The sequence below is a fragment of the Lepisosteus oculatus genome, chromosome 4, assembly GCF_040954835.1.
Source record: "Lepisosteus oculatus isolate fLepOcu1 chromosome 4, fLepOcu1.hap2, whole genome shotgun sequence".
Classification (NCBI taxonomy): domain Eukaryota; kingdom Metazoa; phylum Chordata; class Actinopteri; order Semionotiformes; family Lepisosteidae; genus Lepisosteus; species Lepisosteus oculatus.
The window spans coordinates 57934215-57955879 of NC_090699.1; the positions used below are offsets into that span (position 1 = coordinate 57934215).

Below are 21665 nucleotides of genomic sequence, written 5' to 3' on the forward strand. Positions count from 1 at the left end.
TTTTTTGGGAATCCTGGATGTCCCTACTATCTGGCTGATTCAGATAACTACAGATTAAACTACTGTAGCTGCACAACATACAGTGTCGATCTTGCAGCACTTTAAAGCTGAGAAAAATTCATACAGGAAAAGGTTGTAGTTTTGAAACTATCATTGTACAATTAATGCTAAATGTGTCAACCACATCCTGGTTTAGATCTCACAGCCTGGAGCCATATTCTTGCTATATAATATCCAAATGATGCATTCCAAATGATGGGGGATATCTTGGAAACCAGTACATGTAGAGTTGCAGTACACGTTATCACCTCCTGTGGCTAGCAGGCAGTGGCTTTATGCATTTACATTGATGGTCATCAAAGAACTTTATGATGTTCTCTTACAAAGCTACTTGCTAGCATTCCAGGCATGTACTGTAGCAGCTACAAATGCTGATTGGTCTTTCATGTGCTGTCAACACATCTATGTACAGTATCTATTCACATACCTCTGCAATTGACAGGTGTATCAAGTGCTGCCCCCCTCATGACCTCAATTACGTATTCAGTTCTTTTTCAAGTATGTGATGTTCAAAGGCATCAGTATGTGACACCAGTTTAATGTATACTTTTTTTCAAAGCAAAATATCGTAATGGACTAAGGGGTTATAATTGCAAAATAATGATTATCCAATAAAATATCCAAAAATCAGATAAAAAATTGCTTCTGACACTATCTCGCTACACAAAGAAATTCCAAAGATTAATTTTACTGTAATTTCACCCCCTGAAGTCAGGGAATACTGAATGTTACATGAAGTGTGTTCTTTATTCTCCAGCACAGCATGGAAATAGTGGCCAGGTGACAAACTTAGACAGGACACATAAATATTTATTGCAAAGACTTCCACACAAAAATGCAACATTTACAGCTACTACATGTCTGTGAGTTCCAGAATTGTGCTTTCTACAGACATAGAAAACCCAGAATGTTATTCCTATAATCTAAACACAAAACACACTAAAGTGCACATTAGGGAAACTTGCAAACTGTTAATCAAAACGAACCTGCCCAGGAATAAACCTTACTGTCCAAACAAATGCTCACACATAAAGGGGAATCACATTTTCTCTATCAAACACTATCTCTTACCAATGAGTCATTTTGAGTTGGTGAATTCCACAATATAGGAAATAATAATTTCTTCAAACAAGTAAGACAGCAGGCTGCTTTCTTCAAGACTGTGGTTCTCTTCCAGTGTTCAAACTACTGTACCTAGACAGAATCTGATTTCAAGTCTGATGAAAGAGGAAAACTCATGGTCTAATCTCCACTGCTACCACCAGTGATGATGATACCTTCTTTCTTTCTTGTTTAATCCTTTCTTTTGTCTGTGCCATTCCACTGTATTTATCCTTGTACTGTAGGTCTTGAGGTCTACTTTGTCCTTTGATCTATTGGGCAGGCTGGCCTAGTGACATAGAAATGTCTGGTCACTCTTGGATATTTATGTAATATAATAATATGTCTGACTTAATAATTTAATAGTTAATTTATCTCAAGGTCCAAGCATAGATGCATAAAAACTTGATAACCCTTGAAATGAACTGTATAATAGGGAACATTTTCTGGGAAATAAATTTAGTTAACTCCCATCTGCAACAATTGATCATTGTTTTGCACATACAATATACAGTAAATAGCAAATGCATTTGCACATTTAGTTGACTCTGTTTTAATTCTGCTTCATAAATTGTAAATTGATGTGGAAAACGTGTATCAAAGCTGTTTCATTCTGTTTGAGTGAAAGAGAAAACTCACCAATGTATAGTATGCTTGTAATAATGTCAGAAGCAGAGAGTATAACATTAGCAGCCTTAAAGACTTTTTGTTGCATTAAAAAACTGTCAGCCATGGAACGTTCAAGTAAAAATAAACAATTATCTTTTATAACTTTTGTACATCAGAAAAACAATATTACATACAGTGCAATATTGCAGAAATGATGTAGTTTTGTGTATCCATGATAAGATTGAATTAGCAGAATTAAATAGAACTTCCAACTAGACTCACTGTACCATGCTATATGTTTTCAATAACAGCATAAACCTGACATTCAGAAACTTTTGGTTTTTAGAGATCAATTTACCACATTTAGTTCAGGAGGGTAGCTGTGTCAGCATGCGTAGGCTGCAAAGGCTACATTTTACCAAGTAAGAAATTAATCAAATTACTTTACACTGCCAAATCTGTACAGTGTTTTACACAGGATTAAAAGCTGTATGGCTTTGCTTTCATTTAATTGCTTCATTTTCTACTTCTTATTTCTGTAACACAAGAACAGATTGTTTTCTTCACAGCTAATCTACTGTTTGAGGCTGTATAGATCAGAGATTCGGATATTATACACAGAGAAAGGTTTAAACTGTAGTACTGTAGGTCTTGCAATCCTATTCATCATCATTAAAACAAAATAAAAAATCAACCCACTCATCCACATCTGGTTGTTTAGGTGCTTGTTTTATAATTTGGGATATAGAGCCCCTGTTTAGCAATGCATTGCATTATAAAACCCCTGAATTATGATTTCCATTATGGCATCTACATGATTATTTGCGAGAATGTACTGAGAAATAGAGGTCACAATTAACTATAAAGAGTTGCGATTTGTCTGCTATTATGGATGATGGTTTGGGACTTGAAAGAAATCATAAAATGGCAATGTCATAGTGTATTTAGAATATGCTTTATCCATTTGGACATGAAAAGAATAAGAAATAATCGCTTTAATACAGAAACATGTGCAGGTGATAAGCCAAAGAAAGTAAATGTAAGTCATACTCATAAAAGAATAGCAAAAACAATATAAAAAATCCTTTAACAGTCCAATGACTGCCCTCTAAATGGTTTCTTTTACTTTATACAGATTCCACACCACTTTATTAAAAGAATGAGTATGATCATCAGTGATTACCTCTTCACCTTTTTAAAGCTATTAACCTCGATGACTTTTCATCTGCAGTATATACCTAAAAAGTGTTATGTAGAGATATTTTAAGCACTGCACTACAATTCACCACCTGCAATTGACTTCTTCCTTTCAACAGGTTTTAAGTTGCGCTGTGTAGCTTCAGACTCTCTCACATAATGTAAATCTTGAAAGAATAAAGAATAGTTATGAAAGACAAGAGACCATACAGCAGGTTCAATCGTGTTTCAGACATAGTAATTCAAATTTCATGTTGCATTTTTTAGAAGATTTCATGGAATTAGAATCTGCACTGTGGTCGCAACGTTCCATTCCTATTATAGTTGCTTTCTATTTCCAAAAATGAATCTCTTACATTTTACTCTAGCACACAAGTTTTGTTTTATTGAATTTGTCTTGGTGATATATATATATTAAATATATACATAATGCATAATATACTGTATATTACAGTGTTTTTTTATTTATATATCTGATTTAGGCTACAAAAATCCCCAGTCTGGTTTGTAAACCTTTACACTCATGTTCCTTAGCTCGCATCCAGTTTCATAAACAACCTATCAAAGATGGTCCATTTGTATTTATTTTGAAAACGAATCTGAGAGGTGGGTGGAGGCAATACTTACTCACTGTGTATGTGACAGCACCTGGGGACACATCTATTGATTCTTCTACTAATAACAACAGAACAGTTTCATAGCTCCTGTTACTCAAGAAATCATTCCAAAACACTTTGTAAAACTGAAGCAAAGAATTGAAAATAAAAATGCCCATATGCAAATGTATACTGTAAAATAATTGATGGCCACTGCATTTGAAGTAATCTTCCACTAGCATTATGATGATCACAATATAATTCAAAACTCTGAAGAGATGTTATTGCTCACTGAGGTGCATTCTGAGCACTAAACGTTACAGGGACTGAACACATGTCTGCTTCAATGGCTCTTACGATCAATTTAATCTGAAATGGCCACCCCTCCCTCTTTGGCTAATCTCTCACATAATGCAAACACAAAAGCACATTGTTTTTCTATGAACCAATGAAGTACAGTATGCCTAATAGAGAAATGCCAAGGTATTCATGTTATTGTTCTTCTATGCAATGACAAGATGCTTTTAATTTATGACTTTTACAGAACAAAGTTCTTTTCTATGGCAGATCCTATGTTCCAAAATATGAAAAAATAAAATCATGTTGGCAGTAAATATACATTTGTTTTCCCCCTGATTAAAACACTGATGTTCCTTGAAAGGTGATAAATAAAATAAATACAATTGTGGTTGTTGTTAGTGGTGTATTAAAAGGGGTTGGTAAATAATCAATGCTTTCTGTACCATGTTCATAAAACATTTGTAACTATGCTAAGCATTAGTATACAGTACTTTTTCCTGATACAAAAGTAACTCCATGAAGCTGTCAAATATCACTTAAATGAGGTAAAAACAGGTTAATTTGGCAGATTTTCCCCAAGCTCGGCTACCATCTAGGGAGATCTTACACATCCTTACTTCTGAACATTAAAAGCTTCACATGCAGTATATGAGGTGTGTCCTATCAGTATTCTCAAAACATTTCATGCTTGCAAAATTAAAAATGTTTTACCCCTGCATGAAACATGCATTAAGAATAAAATATTTTTTATAAGAGATACACAAGTAGTTTATGAGGTACTTCATAAGGTTCACCAATATTAATTTGAATTAATACTGTTCACCAGTGTTTAGTTTTCAAAATACTGTGAAACGTTAAAATGATGGAGTCGGCTCACACTCAGGGCTATGTGCTGCAAAATGAATCTGTAGTTATAAGCTATGGTACTGCAGATATGTAAAGTATATAATACATGCATATCTGAGCACATAAATCCCTTCCTCTTTAACACTAGTATTTAAACCATACACTTCCTCAAGCAGTGTAACAGAGAGTAAGTAACAGTACAATACCTCTGTGGCACTACTGTAGCTCAGCTTTCTCTGTGAAATACAATCCTATGATAGCATATCACCTCACAGCACACTGTCACTATGAGACAAAGTAATCCTTATATTTAATTAAATGCACACAGAGCATATAAAATAAGATTGTATTATTCTCCTAGTATTAATAGTGATAAATTACCAAATAATGTATCTGTCATATAAATTTTATATATTGTCAGCCTGAAATATGTTATTGTTTCTTTTTTAATTTTTAGCTTCCAGATATGTCAATTGTGTGATATACACTATAAAACTGGAATCTTCATTAAACTATATGAAGCATGAAGGGTATTATAAAAGCAATTTTTTTCTATTCTTTTTTCTCATTGTCTACTGGCAAAAAAGATACTGTACAGGTAGAATGAACATCCTAATTTTATTTTGCATACATGGGTTCTGTAAATCTTTAGTTTATTCAATAGTTCCTGGGCAAATCATTTTTTGTTCATTTTCCAGCTGTTACTCCCAGTAGTCCAGACGATTAGTATGGAATCAGTAAACTCCAGTTCTCCAATATTTCAATGTCCTTTTTTGCTTTAGTTCACTGTATGTGCTCGATTTGACATTTATATTTTTCAATTGTCTAAATAAACAGACAATTACACCAGTAAAGAATACCTTCTTGACCTGGGAGGTCAAGCAGAATGAAACCCAAACACCAAAGCAACCCTCAAGGAACTGAACTTGACTCCCTCAATACCTGGTACAGAAGGTACAGAATAATGTTCTGTATTGCAGTCCCTGGTATATGGTATGGGCCCTACATTTTTAGCAGCTAACAATTTTCTGTGTCCGATTTTAAGGCTACAAGACATTTTATGGGTGTCCCTGCTGTTGTGTACAGTAGATCTTTTATTATTTTGCTTTTACTTTTTTTTGTTAATGTGGTAATGTACATTTTTTTTTCCTGTGGTCAGTTTCAGTTTTCCAAACGATTTTCAAATTTGTTGAACTAATAAGACCATTAATGCAATGAAAATGAATAACCCTTTTTTCATTCGTGTTTGTTATTCACATAATGATAATTCCCTCTTGAATTTTCATTCTCATTTAAAAAATACCTCAGACAATAAAATACAGTAACTTATTTTTAGGGAGGGTTTGAGTGAAAGCAGACATTTGCTGATATGCTTCCACATATGAATCAAATGTTTCCATTGTAAACTTAATTTAAATAAACTACTTATTTAAGAATCATAACATATTGAATGATCTAGTCTGAATGACACAGAGGGAGCAAAGGAAAATAAAAAAAAAACTGCAGAAGTGACGTGTGTGTCTGTTGACAACCACAAAAGAAGGAGTTTCTTTTACAGCAGGTTCTGGTGCTGCTCTGTGGTGATAAGACAAACCCAAAGGTGTTAATTAGTTTTACAGAGGAAACAATTTCTAAAGCAGGCTGAAGGCATTATTCTTCCTGTACACCCTTTCCACTGCAATGTGCTATCTTTTAGTAAACTGACATTGGTTTGAATTTCTAATTGCTTTGTAATCCCTGGGAATTATGAACTGCCTTTGAATCCCATTTGTAAGCAGTTTTTGGAGACAAATATACACATGGGTAGAACAATCAGCTAATATGTCACCATTAGACACTTGGAAAAAAACGTTTCATAAATCAAATTACAATGCACACTGCCTATTAAGAGATATGAACATATATACTTTCAGATTTTCACAGTCCTCCTGAGACAAGGTACTGTATGTCCAAAAGAGATTTGGAGGGGACGTAATGTTAAGAAGGTTGCAGAGGTGTTTTAAAACAATTCTAAAAGGAGATCGGATGTGACTAGAAACTATATTTCATTCTATCCTGAAGCTTGATGGCATGTTCTGAATGTGCTGTTGTATGCAACTTTTGTGCTAGAAAACCCCTGCCAGATGGTGGTACTTTTGTATAAAAGCCTGTGAGATTTAGTGGAAGGTATTCACCAAGAGCAAAGTCCGTCCAGGACTTCACTCCTTCTTCCTTGTAGTACCCTAAATTACAAGCAGCAGTAGTAAATACAGTACCTTGTCATGGTTATTTCCTTTGGTCTTCTTTTTCACTGGTTGACACGGATACATAGGAATGGCATAGGTGTATGAGTCTCCATGCTCCTAGGCCTCTCACTCCTAACTTGGGGATCTTCCAGCCATCCGCTAATGAGCGCTCTCAGCCAGTCATCTCCCAGTGAGATTCCCCTTAAACTCCACTGGCTGTCTAACTCACCGTGATAGAAAGACATATGCTCAGACAGCCCTGTTCTCTCCCTAGAACAGGCCATTTATTGTATTGATCAATCCCCTCCGGGATTATGCTGCAACCTGCTTATTCCTAGGTTCAGATGTTATCTCGGCGTCTCATCCTGAGACCCTGTCTTTCACTGTCCCCATGACAGTGAGAGCCTAACTCCCTGTGAGCTCTGACACTTGCTTACACACTTGACAGTGAGGGTTCAACCCCCCTGAGTCGACCAAGAACTGAGTCACTGAACTCTTATATAGAATACTGACTTCATCCAGGTGATGAATTAGCATATTTCCCCACTGTAGTATCTGGAATGCCTCGCCAGCGCCCTGTGTTGACTCAAGCCCTCCAGTGACACTCCAGATTTAGTTGCCCTCTTACAGGATTCTTTTTAAAAATATATATACTGTATATATTTTTATAAAAGAGGGATAAGGATAAAGAGAAAAAGAACAAGAGGGGGTCAGATGTGGCTCAAGCAGTAAAGGTTTTTACTGGTACATCTTGAGGTCTGTGCCCCTGACATTGCTAGTTCAAGCATGGGCTGTGTCTCTTTTGGCATGCCAGTAAGACCTTCTCTGCTCTTTCAACAGATTCTCCTGAGTTCTCCTGAGTGAGTTACTGTGGAGCATGAGGCATGTAAAATGACAAATGGCTCTGCAGCTAGGTGTGTCAGAGGTTCATGTACAGTAAGTGCGTACTATTTTCTCCTAAGCAGGAAAGAGGAGTCATTGCTGGAAAGGTGAAAGCAACTTCCAATTTGAAATCAGGTTTTAGAAAATTATCAACAGTACTTATATATATATACAGCATTTCCCTTGTATCTTTATGTATATATATATTTCACACAATACATGACTTAAGGATCTAGGTTTTGTTATTTTGTTGCCAGTAAAAATGCATTAAATGCTTACAAATATCAACCTTTAAAGAATCAGTCACAAGATTTGTGATACAGCAAGCAATAGGGAAGAAGTCTTTAGTAGACTCAGGACTTTTGACTTAATTTAGCTTTTTCTCAAAATTACACCACTATAAAAAAAAATTCAAGCTTTAACTCCATGAATTCCCACAAGGTAAGAAAGATTTGTGAAGTCTATTAGTGAGAAAAGTCAACTACTAGATCATTTCTCTCCAGGTGGAAATCTTTAGAATCAATCTTGAAGTTGCTGCTGGGGATTCCAGATTAAAGTAGAGTGGGTAAGAGTTTAAACCAGTGCCTTTTGCATTTAATTTCCTGTTGTTTACTCCTCAAGTTCTGTCAAGTACTTCATTTTTCCTGTGTGAGAAAAAATGTTGCTGTTTTGGATAGCTTGGAATTGAAGGTTTAAGACCCCAACTATAGGTACAGTACCATCACACTTTCCATCCTCACACAAGTGAATATGTGAGTGCAGCAGTAAAGGCAATGGCTTCTACTGTTGGAAGTCATTAAAAGGAGTCACCATTTTGACATTTCAGAGGCACGATTACATCCATCTAAAGTTATATGGCAAAATAAATCAATAACATAATAGAAAGTGCTTTAAACAAATTTAGAAAGCAAATTTAATGTTTTCTAAAATGTCTTTATTGTTTTCAGTGAGTGGTTCAGAAATAAGGCAACTAATGCATCTACAGTGTGTTTTTCCAACAGTCTCAAAGGATAACATGACCAATGGACTAACCCTTAATATCTAGTTTAAGTGAGATAAAATAGTATCCTTCAGGCTCTGAGGCATAGATAAAGTAAAAATTATTTAGGTCCCAAAGAGGCTCTTACAGTATATCACGTACATCTTTGTGTCTGTCTAGTCTTTATCGCAATTAAACACACCTGTCCCATTCTTGCAGGTAACACAATTAAACATTTAGACCAGATTAGCAGAAGTACCAGAGGCATTGTGATGTACTGTACCCTTCTACAGTAAATTATACATATATTATTACAAATAATTATAAAAAAGAAGCTTGCATATTTTAATTCAATCAGTAGATATACAGTAGACAGTAATACACGTTTTGAGAGGGGTAAATATTTTTTAACAATGTTGTGGGACCACTCCTTAGAATTATTTTGTCCAAAAACAGAATTCTGGGATAAGTAAACCAGTAGCTTTAAAGACAAGGTCTGCATTAGTAAGCAGTTACTATAATTATGACAGGCCATTCTTGACGATCTTTAGAGTATTGTATAACTGGTCTCTGTTCATGCATGAACAAGGAATTGAAGCAGTCCTAAGTAACTAGAGATGACTGGCTCCTATACACCTAGCAAAGAACACAAAAAGGGTCACTTAAGTCATCCTCATAGATAAAATCAGATACCTAGACAAGAGATTTTAACTTTTGTGCAGTATCTCTCATCCACTAGGAAGCACACATCTCTAGCTCAGAGAGTCTGGAACTCCTGGTTTTTGCGATAAGATGCAGTTTTTACAGTATCTACAATCACTTACTGCTGCTGCTTTCCTTGACCTCTGTAAATACGAGAGTGTGAAAGACATTAACAGAAATTAGACTCTACATTTTACACAGGGAGTCCTTTTTAGACAAAACCAGGTAACTGACTGATAGTGTCAAAGCAGAGAGATTGTTTAAAAGCTCCATTAAGTAGTTGGTATTAAAATTATAGGTACTTCTAAAAGTCTTTTCTAGTGTATTATCAATAATTATTTTCTAATGTATTACAAGATTAAAGGGTAGGGAAGCTCTACCCTAACCTTGCGAGCGATGGGGAGATCCCAAGGTATGAATCCTTCAAGTCATTCTGAATGGAGTGTGTACAGTATGTTCCTCTTGTTGCTGTATGACTTGTCTCTTGGTGCTCTTGTTCCCCCACCTTTCAAAAGAATGCTGTCAATGTTCAATGAACTGTATAAACTCTGCCTTTGTGCTTCTGTGTGTCTGTGTCCTGCAATGGGCAGGCATTCCATCCAGGGTCTAGTCAAACTCTGTTCCCTATTCCTCTGGGGTAAGCTTCAGGTTGCCATGAATGTTTCCTGGCATAAGTCACTTACTGTGAGTGGATGAGGGGATATTTTTTTCAATTCCACTTGTCCCAACCTTTATTCAATGCAGAACTCAGACACTTGATCAATATATGAAGCCAGACATTCAGATCAGTTTCCTGAGGGAACATAGACCTGGTGTTTTTTTAGTAGTCAGCTGTTTAGTGAATGTGTCAGTAATTAATTTGGAGATGCTAAAATGAAAGCTTAGACAAGGCTGGGATCTAAACAGCAGTTTCTAGTATTTGAATTTCAAGCCTTTATACAATTACCTTTCATGAACAAGACTTGCAAACTGCATGCAATATATGGATGTTCAACTGAAAAGAAACTTATGTAAGTACTGGTTATGCAGTGTTCATCAAGCTAAATAATATTATAGATGTGCAAAACATCTAATTCAATTGTATAGAAATATTTGTTCAGCACATACAGTACAATCCCACATAGGAAAGCTTAATTCTAATACAAGTCTGATTTTATTCCCCACTTTCACGGGTTTCAAAATTGCAAATGTATTAAAATCTTCATTTAAAGGCCTAAAGGTAGAAAAGAGTCAATATCATGCTGAATCACCCCCCAAAAAAAGAAATACGGTAAGTCAAAAAAACCCGGTAGCTGTGCATGTGACAATGATACAAACTTTCTGATCACTACATTGTAGTTCACGATACAAATCACTTCTACAAGACCCTCTCAGATGTCCAAATCATTCTGGTTCTGATTACAAGTTTCCCAGCTGCATTTTTTCTAGATGGCCTCTTTGGAACACAGTTTTGTTTTGAGTATCTTAATGCTGCTGGTAAAATGTTCCAATGACAGTCAGCTCAGTGCATAGACTGGCAGCTCTGCCAAACAGAAGAGTAGACTGGCAGTTCTGCCAAACACAGAATCTGAACCTTTAGTCTGGCATACGGTTTGGCATATGTTATTGGATGTTTGGGTGTTACAGTACGTCTGCAGTGCAGCCACAGTCCTGCTTGCCAAATGTGGAAACACCAACATGTATTGTCATTTTGTTTACTGTATATCGACTTCACTGCAGAGTTTTTGTCAAAATAGTGTCTAATAACCGCAACATTCCAGGTAGCCACAATAATCGCCGAATAAAAAGCAAAAGAATCTAAAAATATGATCGGGTCAGCCACTATTAAACTTATTAATGTGCTTACTAATTTTTGTGCTCAGCAATTGTTATGCTACGGTCTACTTAATCTAAAACAACTTCATGCATGTTGTCCAAACTAATTGAGAAGAAATATGTTAAAGAGTACATTGTTCATTCAAGGTCTTGTTTTCTACAAGTATTGTTTTTTGTAAACAGGACTGTGAAAAGACAGAAGGCCTGGCGGTTTTCAAAAATGAAATAATCCTTAATGGCAGAAGAAGTTTTGAAAAGGACTGCAAAAATAACATACTAAAACAAAGAGGCTTATGAATTTCAGTTTAATAAATTGACTCTTCTTATGGTCTTCAATGAAAGACTGCAGTCAAATCACTAATTGAAATTTACATATTCAAAGAATCATTATGCCTTTACTTCATTTGCTTTCAGCTGAAGTCTTTCTGCTTTCAACTGAAGTCTTGTTTTTTAAGCATTATGATAGATGCTTAACAAAAAAGTATCTTGCAATCTATTACATTCTTTTCAATTCTTTTGAGTGCTTCAGTGTGTCACGCAAAGTCCAAAAATCTGACTTAATGTTGACATGAAGCAGAGAAATCAATGCTGTTCTAAATTAAAAGTATAAAGCTACTCACAGCTGAAGCCCAAATAGTGGGTCACTTTCAGAGAAGAGTCCTAAATGAGAAGACAATTCACAGCTTATTGATTAATGTTATGAAAGAAAAAGAAAGCAAATTGAGTATGTATATTCCACTTGTAACTCTAAAAATTTTCTAAGCATTTCTTGAAACAATACACATTTCTGCTGTTAGACTTCATTCCTTCTTTTTGTTTGTCTGGTCACTACAGAAATGTACTGCTGCTGCCATCTCCTGGTCACATCGCCCTCCACATCTTTTCTGTCAAAATGTAGAACAGGCTCTGCAGTTACAGTTGCTTTAGCACCAGTTTGACAGGTGTTCAGCAAAGTGACAGTCTCACATTAATCTCTTGTGGTCAGGGTAAAATCAGGTGACTCGGTTTTGTTCTGTAATGTTTTCTGTAATTCTAGAAAACCATAATACTTCACAGTACTGTTGGACATATTCAAAGAAAAATACAATTACTTACAAAGTACAGTAAACTCTCATCAGGAATTATACACATTTTCAGTTTAAGATATGTATGTTTATGGATCTCATGTAATTATAATGGATAACTATGCAATTTTCTAACTTAAAAAAAACACTGAACTGTCTAACATAACCTGTATGTTTCATCTTAATAAAAAATATGTCAGTTAATATTAACAGAAATAATTAATTCATCTGTATAGTTATATACATACAAATATTATAGGATTGGGCTGTTTCCCTTTATTTAAGTTTTGGTATAAAGTTCATTATTATAGTGGTGTATAGAAATTTACAAAGGAAAATTGTGGTATACTAGGAATCATTCTTGAATCAGGGAATAGAGGTTTGAGGGAATAAATATTTAGAGCACACATTTATTTGGAGGAACAAATAATCATATTCAAAAAGAAAACAAAAACAAAGTATGCAGATTTGTCATTGAATAGAAGTACAGATAGAACCCATCTTTAAATCAACTGATTGGACGCATTGGCTTACAATTTACAAGTAACTGTACAATTAAAGAAGACAAATATCACTCATTTTAAAATAGACAAAATCACTCAAGACTGTTTCTGGACACCCTGGGTATCAGTTATTTCCCTTAGGTTACATGCTGGTATTCTCCAGGTACATTAAAGTAAAACAACAACAGATGGAAATGTGTAACATGGTGCATTTCAATGTTTCCTGTAGGTTATCATGTGGAAAGTCTCTCCAAGAAAAAATAATGGGCACAAATTTCTCTTTCCGTCTGTTGTTCATTCTTCAGCCACTGAAAATGGATGGGCAGGTATGTACCTGTAAATTGTTCGCTCTTAAAATTTATTTCCTGTCAGCTGAACTAAATGTTTAATGTTGTTTCATCTCAAGGCTATGTCTGACCCACTTTTATTACCCAGGACTCTCGTTTAACTATAGAAGCACATGTTGCCAGCCTCCCTGATTAATGCTTTTTTTATGCCTTGATGTGCTGTTGTTCTTTTCTTGCCTCGTGGTAGGCAGGTTCTTAAGCATTTAAGTGGTGGTACAGATCATTCAAATAGCCAAATAAGGAATTAAAATGGAACATGATTTTATTTCTAGAACATAACATGGTATGCAAACATTTATTATTCAGACAACACAAAGTTCTAAAATATAAAGATTTTCTTTCAGGAATGCCAAGTAAGAAATTAAATTGGAATGAATTAAGCAACAAAACAGAAATATTTTCTATTTAGTCAGTATTGTAAGTGTTATTTTTAGATGTGTATGCAAATACAGTAAATACATACATACATATATAAACTGTACATGAACTGTCTAATAAATATAACAAGTCTCCATGTTGGTTTAAGTTTATTTAAGTCAAAGGTTGCTAACAATAAAATGTGATAACTATTAACTTTTCACTATTTGATATCCCCGTGGACAGTTTTGAAACTGCAGACGAGTCTGAAAGGTAGAGTACACAGGAAAAAATGATTGCAGTTTATCCTGGTTATCTGAACAAGGAATATGTTTGTACAGCACAGCCCTGGGTAAGGGCAGACTGAAAAAATTCGATCACGGACTAAATGTGACTGTTAGTGATAAAAGTGCTGATTGGAATCATCATCACCATATCTGTATTGATATGAAAGTGCTCTGAATCCCTTTTCTTAGAAGATGTACAAGTATTTTCCTTTAGATTAAAACAAAACATTGTATTATACATTCAGAAGAGAGTGACTTGCTATAAGAATTTCCTTACTAGGGTAACTGACAGAACCTATCCTCAACCAGAATGGTCCCAATTGTCTGCACACACAAAACGTCACAAAGAAGTAAAGTCCAAGAGCACCATGCATGATCTTGACATATCAAACACAAACTTAATTATACCCCTGTCAGAATGTTGAAGGAACAGATTTCACCACTGATCGAATCAATTTCATAATACTCTCACTGTATAGCCCTTTTCAGGAATTTGAGGCCGTTTAGAGGCCACCAGCTATAACTACAAGCCGTTCTTAAACTGGCCTGCTACAGTAACCTACTGTTGTACGGTATACAATGTGTGCTAATCATAAAAGTGCAGCTTCATTCCACCTTCTATCACCAGCTTTGTACAACTAGCTTGTTTGGCCATGTTTTCGACCAAAAAGAAGGTCTGATTAACTAGTGAGTTGCCATGCTGACAAAATGATTTCTCTTATTTGGACAGATGACAAATCAGTCAGTCAGAATTTTCTCGCATCCACCATAACCAATTTGCATGGGCCGAGAGTTAATTTTAGTCTTTATTGTAGCAGAGTATCTGACAGGGAGATGTGGGGCACCCATGCAACACTGTCTATAGACCATGTATTTTTATTTTGCTTTTAACAACACAGTATGGATGCTGTAGTACTATAAGTGAAAAAAGTGAGGCTGTGCCAACCACACACTTACGCAGACAGAACTCTAGATTGTATGTGGAGTGAATGATGAATACCTATTCAAAAACTCTTAACTATTGAAAGGTCAGATCCCAAGAAGGAAAAAAAAAGAAATTGTATTATTCGTTAAAAGTCGGGATTATACAGGCTTCTTGAACTGTTGCACTGTATTTTGATTACAGCAAGTTTCATCTCAGTGGGAACATTATACTTGAAAGGTCATGCTCAATTGAAAATAATGGATTTGACCTTTTTTCCCCCCAAGAGTTGAAATTATTCTTTTCGTTATCAGTCAGATCTCAAGCCAGTCTGAGAGGCACAGTATTGTGTATTTATATCAGGAGAAAGTTTGTTTCCCTTTTGTAGTCAGACTTTTATAATAATAAATGTGAAACCTATTGTAAAAGTTTTTTAAAACTGGGACTCCACCATTGGGATTTTCGATAAAATTCATTTTTATTATTTACTAAGAAAAGTGTTACTGTTTAAGTGGAATCATGAAAGTAACATCGCACAATGATCAATACGCATTGCTACTGACATGCCATACTCTTTGCATTAAAATTAGCTAAACAATAACAAAAATGTGTGCCACTGAATAAGTATGGGCTTTTACATAAGAAACTGTGGCCTGATTTGTGGGCTTAAAATAGATCACTATTTGGGGACTGAATCAGGCATTAACGATATACTGTACAAGGCTTTCCCAGTCCTGTTGCAGGAACCCAGTGATGCAGTGACTCACTGCTGGTTTAAAACTGCTTCACTATTAATGGGGACACCTCTCCTGCCAACTGCTTAGTCCTGGCTGTTTGGGTGAGAGAAAAATAAGTTTAGTGTGAAGCAACATCCCTAGCTGTGCTGTATTACGCATACTTAGACATTTGGCTCGGAGCAAGGGAACTGCACTTGCAATTTATATTCAGGGAGCCCCTAGTGAATTACACAGCAGGTCAGCTGTGAAATTGAGGCTGTACTTTTTGTTAGGCCTTCATGTGCTTCAGAGACAGGCCTGCTTCTTGTTTATTGTACAGTATCTGTTTTTTTTATTGAATTTTTCCAAAAAGACTTTTTGGGCAGGAAAATAAAAACTTTTCTTGGTCACTTCTGTTTTGCCAAACATAGATGAGAAAAGACACAGAACTTTGTGAACAAAATGTCGCAGCAAAATGTGCTTCGCTACAGTAAAAAGGATGGTACAGTAGGAACCACTCCTACTCTACCAAGGTCCTACCAAGAAATTTGTTTTCTAGATCTGCCTGGTGCCAGACTTATTTAGACTAGACGCTGGGGATGCTATTTGGGTCATTGTCTGTATATGCTAGTAGGTGCGATGATTAACTTTTTTTCAATTGTCAGATTTTAGGATACTGCTAACTACCTTGAGTATTATGATTAAAATTTAAAACTTGTAGGAATGTTCTTTGAAACTTAAGCTACTGTAAATTTCTGTGGATAAGAGTGAGCAGCAAAATGGAAACAAATATTATGATTTATTCCAATTGTTGATTTTTAACACTAATTATGTTTTGTGCTTCTTTTATTAAGTGCTAGCTGGCCATCACAGTGATCACAATTCTCTAGTCAATGAACACATTCAGGAGAAGGAGCTAAAGTACAGTACAAATGGCTTCTCCATTGTAATTTAAACCTACTGAATATGTTATTTCAAAGCAGGTGAAATTTCATTTCAATCTTTAAGCTTTTCCCTTCTCAAGATACTTTGAAACACTTCTATGTAATTATGTGGTATTGTATTTTGAGATACAAAGTTCCAAATTAAGAACATCTATGCATTTTTCATAACAGAACTGACACCTTCAACAGGAGAAAGACTTGAAAGGTTAGTGACCTGACCAAACACTTCTTAAAAGAAGGCATTTTTCATCCCACAGCTTAACAAAATATACTTAATGTTCTTTTATTTCTGGGTAACATTTGCACTGAATCCCAAAAATGTACCTTTAAGGTGATTAAAAGTAGAACTTTGGCCTCTTATCAATTTTAATGGTGTGGATGAAGCTTTGATTAAAGCTGCTCTCTGTTGATATACAGTAGGGTAAAACACACTTGTTTTACAGTGTATTAATTCTGTGGATGAGAGCATGTTTGTACAGTATGTTTCTTATTTATCACATATACGGTATTTGGAACATATTTGTTTTTTCTAATAAAAACACTATGCTCCCTTATCGTGCAAACTGCATTTCTTCATATTGCTTCTTTGAAATGTTATCTAAAAGATGCAAAACATCTGCCAAATACAACCTATTATTAGCAGTGATCTGGTGAAACATTTTTGTTCTCCATGTTTCTTCAATTTTCTGCATTATAATCACAGAAAGGAACATCACATTTTCTGTGGGAGTCTGTAGTCAGAATTTTGCAATAAAAAGTGAAGACAGTCTCCTGTCTCCTTACTGTGCACTGGTATTAATTTAATCCCATTTGAGTTATTTCTACACTAAATTTGGCAGATTACTTCAGAATACGCTACCCAACCAGTTAAATCAACAGCACTGAAGACATTTGCAGTAAATCCTACTAAAATGTCAAGAGCAGCTGGAAATTATCCCACCTAAATATAAATAAAAAAGAATTATCTTAAGGAACTGTAAATTAAAAAAAGCATATCTTACTGACTTAGAATACAATTTGAAAACAAAAGTAATGCCATTCAAGGCTTAACATTATTAAAATGTATCATGTTTTATAACTAAGGTCTGAAGAAGAGTTCTTCCACTTTTTTAACATGTAATTTTAAGGTTATCTTACAATGGAAAAGTCTTTAAGAATTCTTAACATTTGCCAGCTGCTCATTATTTTATTAAATATGTATGAATGTGAATGACTCCATATATTAGTTGTAGCAGATCTGTCATACCAGTTGAAAGTTTTTATTTTTTTAGTCAAATAATTAAAAAAATATATATTACAAAAATACTCTGAAACTGCAGACATTTTTTTTTTCATTGAAAACTTAATGGTCAATACAGCAAAGTTGTAGTATTTCTAAAAATTAAGCTTTTGGTGCAAATATGATCATAGGCACATTATAGGCCTACCCTTATAAGGAAAACATAGATCCAAGCAAATTAAATGATAACTCATATTCTGGCTTCCTACACTGGCAAAAACATGGTTTCCTTGGTTGGTGGGACTCACTACAAACACAGGTACTTAAGCTGCACTTAACACTTTTGGTGTAATGACTCAACATACATTGACCCGTATAACTGTGGATTCTGGGCAATGTACTTTTAGTCTAAGGGGCTTTGAAATCTGGACTTTAATCAGAAACAAGAAGCTGGACTCTCAATCAAGCACACCTTATAAAACACTTCCCGAGTTACTTTAGTATGCCTATCATACGTAATGAACTGCTAATGAACTGTTTTCACTACTAGAGCATGCACTGCAAGAAAACAAATTCAGGAGAACGTTAAGCCGCTGAGGTGTGGTGCTTATTCTACTTCCAACTATTATGCCACTAATAATCTGATTCGTTTCTCCTCCGTGCTTCAGCACACACCTATGAGGCCACTAAGACTATAGGCTATCATATTTGCATCATATAAACATCTGATTTAATTTGATCTTATTTGTTTAAGAGTTGATTTCAATTACAGTACAGTGAGTTAAAAAATGATAAAATTACTTATATAAGCAAAATGTAGGTTTACAACTATTATAAGGTACATTCAACCTGCAGATAAATTAACGCAATACAGAGAACTTCAGAATACTCAGAAATCAGTAGATAAACTGATTCTCCAGAGCCCTTTGAATGGAAAAGTTGTTAAAAGCAGAATGTATTTCAGAAAGGATGAGGAAACATTGCCCTCTAGTGGTATTTTATGCAAGGTGCCCATTCAAGCAGCCACTCTTAAATTCATAACAGAAAAGGCACTACCATCTAACATAACATAACAAACTAGATGGAAAATAGCTTAAAAACAGCACCAGCCTTATTTGACAATAAAATGAAGCATTAAACCTGTTAAATGTTCAACACTTGCTCATTGCCTCCTTTAATTTCTTCACTTCCACAACTTCACAAAAAAAAATCCACAACAGGATTTTTTCACTATTTGCATAGGTGTAGCTGACATACAAAAAATGAAGATCAAACAGCATCATATGATATAAATAAAATCATTCCTGCCTTTAAGTCTTAGTTGTTTGTTCATGGTTCTCTCACAGTAATAGAAACCAAATTATGTACAGTGCCTTTGTAAATTTGAAAATAACTCCCTCCATAGACATATTTCATATATCCCATGTACAACATAGCAGAAGGCTTTAATATTTTAGGGGGAATTTGTCTGTTTCAGGCAGTTCTGGAAAGGGGGTAAGTTTAGTCCAGGGCATTAACCAATGATCAATTAACATTCAATAATTATAAGAGAAGAATTCTCTCAGGTTTTTATATTTGAAAACTGACCATGGCCATTCAAACAGCTTCCTTCAGGACTATATTTCATTGATGTATTCCTTTGCATCTCAGCATGTGATCTGAGAAGAAGTGCTGTCACTGCAGGCACTGATCAGTTGTACTTACCTCAAGTCCTATAATATGAAACAAGAATTTTAATGGAAGTCCACAATGATGAAGGAATACACAACAGAATGGATAATGCTGTGCTCAGGAATCTCCCACTGGTAATTTCTCTATGGTAACCTGGAGTGCTTTATTTTAACATTACACAAATCTTTTTAATATGCTAAAGTTGTCTCCAATTCTTTCATCCCATGAGGGTTAGTGTTGTAAATAGGTTCTGACTAGTCTGACAGTGCTTTATGACAGAGTAAATGAACATAGTTTTTTTCTTCTTCTTCCTTCTTGTAATGAACTGCTCATTGCTCTTGAGACTAAAATTCACTTTGGAAATCCTGCACAATTAATCCATTTAGAAAGTGCTGTCAGCTCTAAATTGGAAAAAGGAAGATCTTTTGTCATCCAACAAACTCTACCTTTTACTGTGTGAGAATGATTAAGACTCGAGTTGAATTTCATTAGTGTTTACAGTACAAGTTGATGTTACAATAAGTGACTTCCATTATAAAATACACAGCTACTACTGAACACTGTGGAAACATTATTAAAGACTGATGTATTATCACAAGGCCTGTGTCCCCGGATTTTGCTTTTATTTTAATAGAACTAGTCATTGAAAATCATGATACCAATGAATTGCATAAATGATAGGGGACTGACCTTTTGTTAGTCCTAACAAATTTAACAATTTGTCTAGATGACGGCTGCGTACATAAGCTAAAACACTTCTGGACAGAAAAGCAACCAAAATGTATCTATGCATGCATACTGTACATATTATTTAAGCAGATATTCCCATAAAGAAGCAGCTTGATAAATAGAACCCAAACAGAAACAACAGAATGTATGCTCTTACCAGATACCAATATTACAGTTTCATGAGACCATGTATAGTAAAAATAGTTCAACTGCCTTGCTGATATAAAAGAAAAAAAAACGAGTGTCCTACTTTTATAAATATCTGGCTCTCCTCTTCAATATAATTACGTGACAAGACAGAGAAGCAGGGTAACAAAGCAAAGGGTGCTTTGTTAACTTCTAGATTTTTTTAGTAATACTAAGAGAATAAAGTGAAAAGGTTAATGCACCTTGCTAAACAGTCCTTATGATTAATATTGTATAAATTAATATTATAGTGCATGGCCATACACACCTCTGTGTGATCTGAGTTCATACTACAATTTTCTCTTTAATGAGGATGATTGTAACGAAGATGATTACATTCTCTAGAACATGTATGGGCAATTCCAAGCCTCAAAGGCTAGAGCTCTGAAGGTTTGGGGGTACGTTTCAATTACCATCTGATTAAAATTTAAAAATATATTCAAATAATTGGTCATATTATGTAATTAAGATTAGAAGTGAAATTAAAAGTAGACAACGCTACTGACCTCAAGGATTAGAGCTGCTCAGTAAAATTGTGATTGTGATGACAGTTAAAACATACTGTAACTCAGGATCTGATTTTCTAACTAGTTAAATTACATTGTTTTGTCTAGATGGCAGTATTGTATCATTTTTAATGCAAACAGCATTAAAACAGCAAACAGCAAAAAAAGTAGTCTAAATGTAGCTTTGAACATTTCAATTCTTGTAAGTGCAAGTTTGTCACTGATATTGTGATATCTAAATAATCAAAACCGAGTACAGTAGTGTTAAGAACTGAGATTGTCAAACAGCTTACGTGTGACCAAATCCAACTTCATAGTTTTGTTTAATTGAAACAGTCTTGGCTTGACACATACCCACAATTTTTTAATGTTGTTTGGTCTGCATTCCTGATTCTGAGATTCCAGCTGGCACAATTTCAGTTACTGCAGATTCTTGCATTTTATCTCTTCTAATCTAAATTTCTCATAATTATTACCATAACCTTGTCTGGTATAACCCTTAGTGCCCTTGCCTCTGTATTTTGGTGTTTGCCTCTGCTCCATGATGCCCGGGTCAGAAAGCTTTGTATTACCTTTTTCTTTTGTGAATGTGAAATTAGTAATTACATTATATATTTTATTAATTACACCTATATTTTCTTACTGGTACTGGTTGTGGTCAGACTGCCAAATGGTTTTCAGGAACATAACTGTACAGCATACATTGATGCAGCACCTGAAATAATAGCTACAAATAAATAACATAGTATTAAGACTGCTTTCCTATATGTTATTCACCTAGGTCCCAAGGCCAGATGGTACACAGCATATTTCACTTTCTACATCTGTTTTCTGGCATACTTCCACAATAAAAGTTTCCATTCCTTTGGCAAACTTTTGACTCCAAGAATTACTTTGAAATT

At 34.9% G+C, this 21665-nt stretch overlaps 1 long non-coding RNA gene across 1 annotated transcript in view; it reads left to right on the plus strand.

Moving 5' to 3' along the window:
- The first annotated feature begins 7808 nt into the window (after positions 1 to 7808).
- LOC138238442 (uncharacterized) overlaps positions 7809 to 21665 on the plus strand; it is an 86290-nt gene continuing 72433 nt past the window's right edge. Inside the window, exons 1-2 of the long non-coding RNA XR_011189488.1 lie at positions 7809 to 7870; positions 13109 to 13205. This is a non-coding gene — a long non-coding RNA (uncharacterized lncRNA). The remainder of the gene's footprint in view (positions 7871 to 13108; positions 13206 to 21665) is intronic.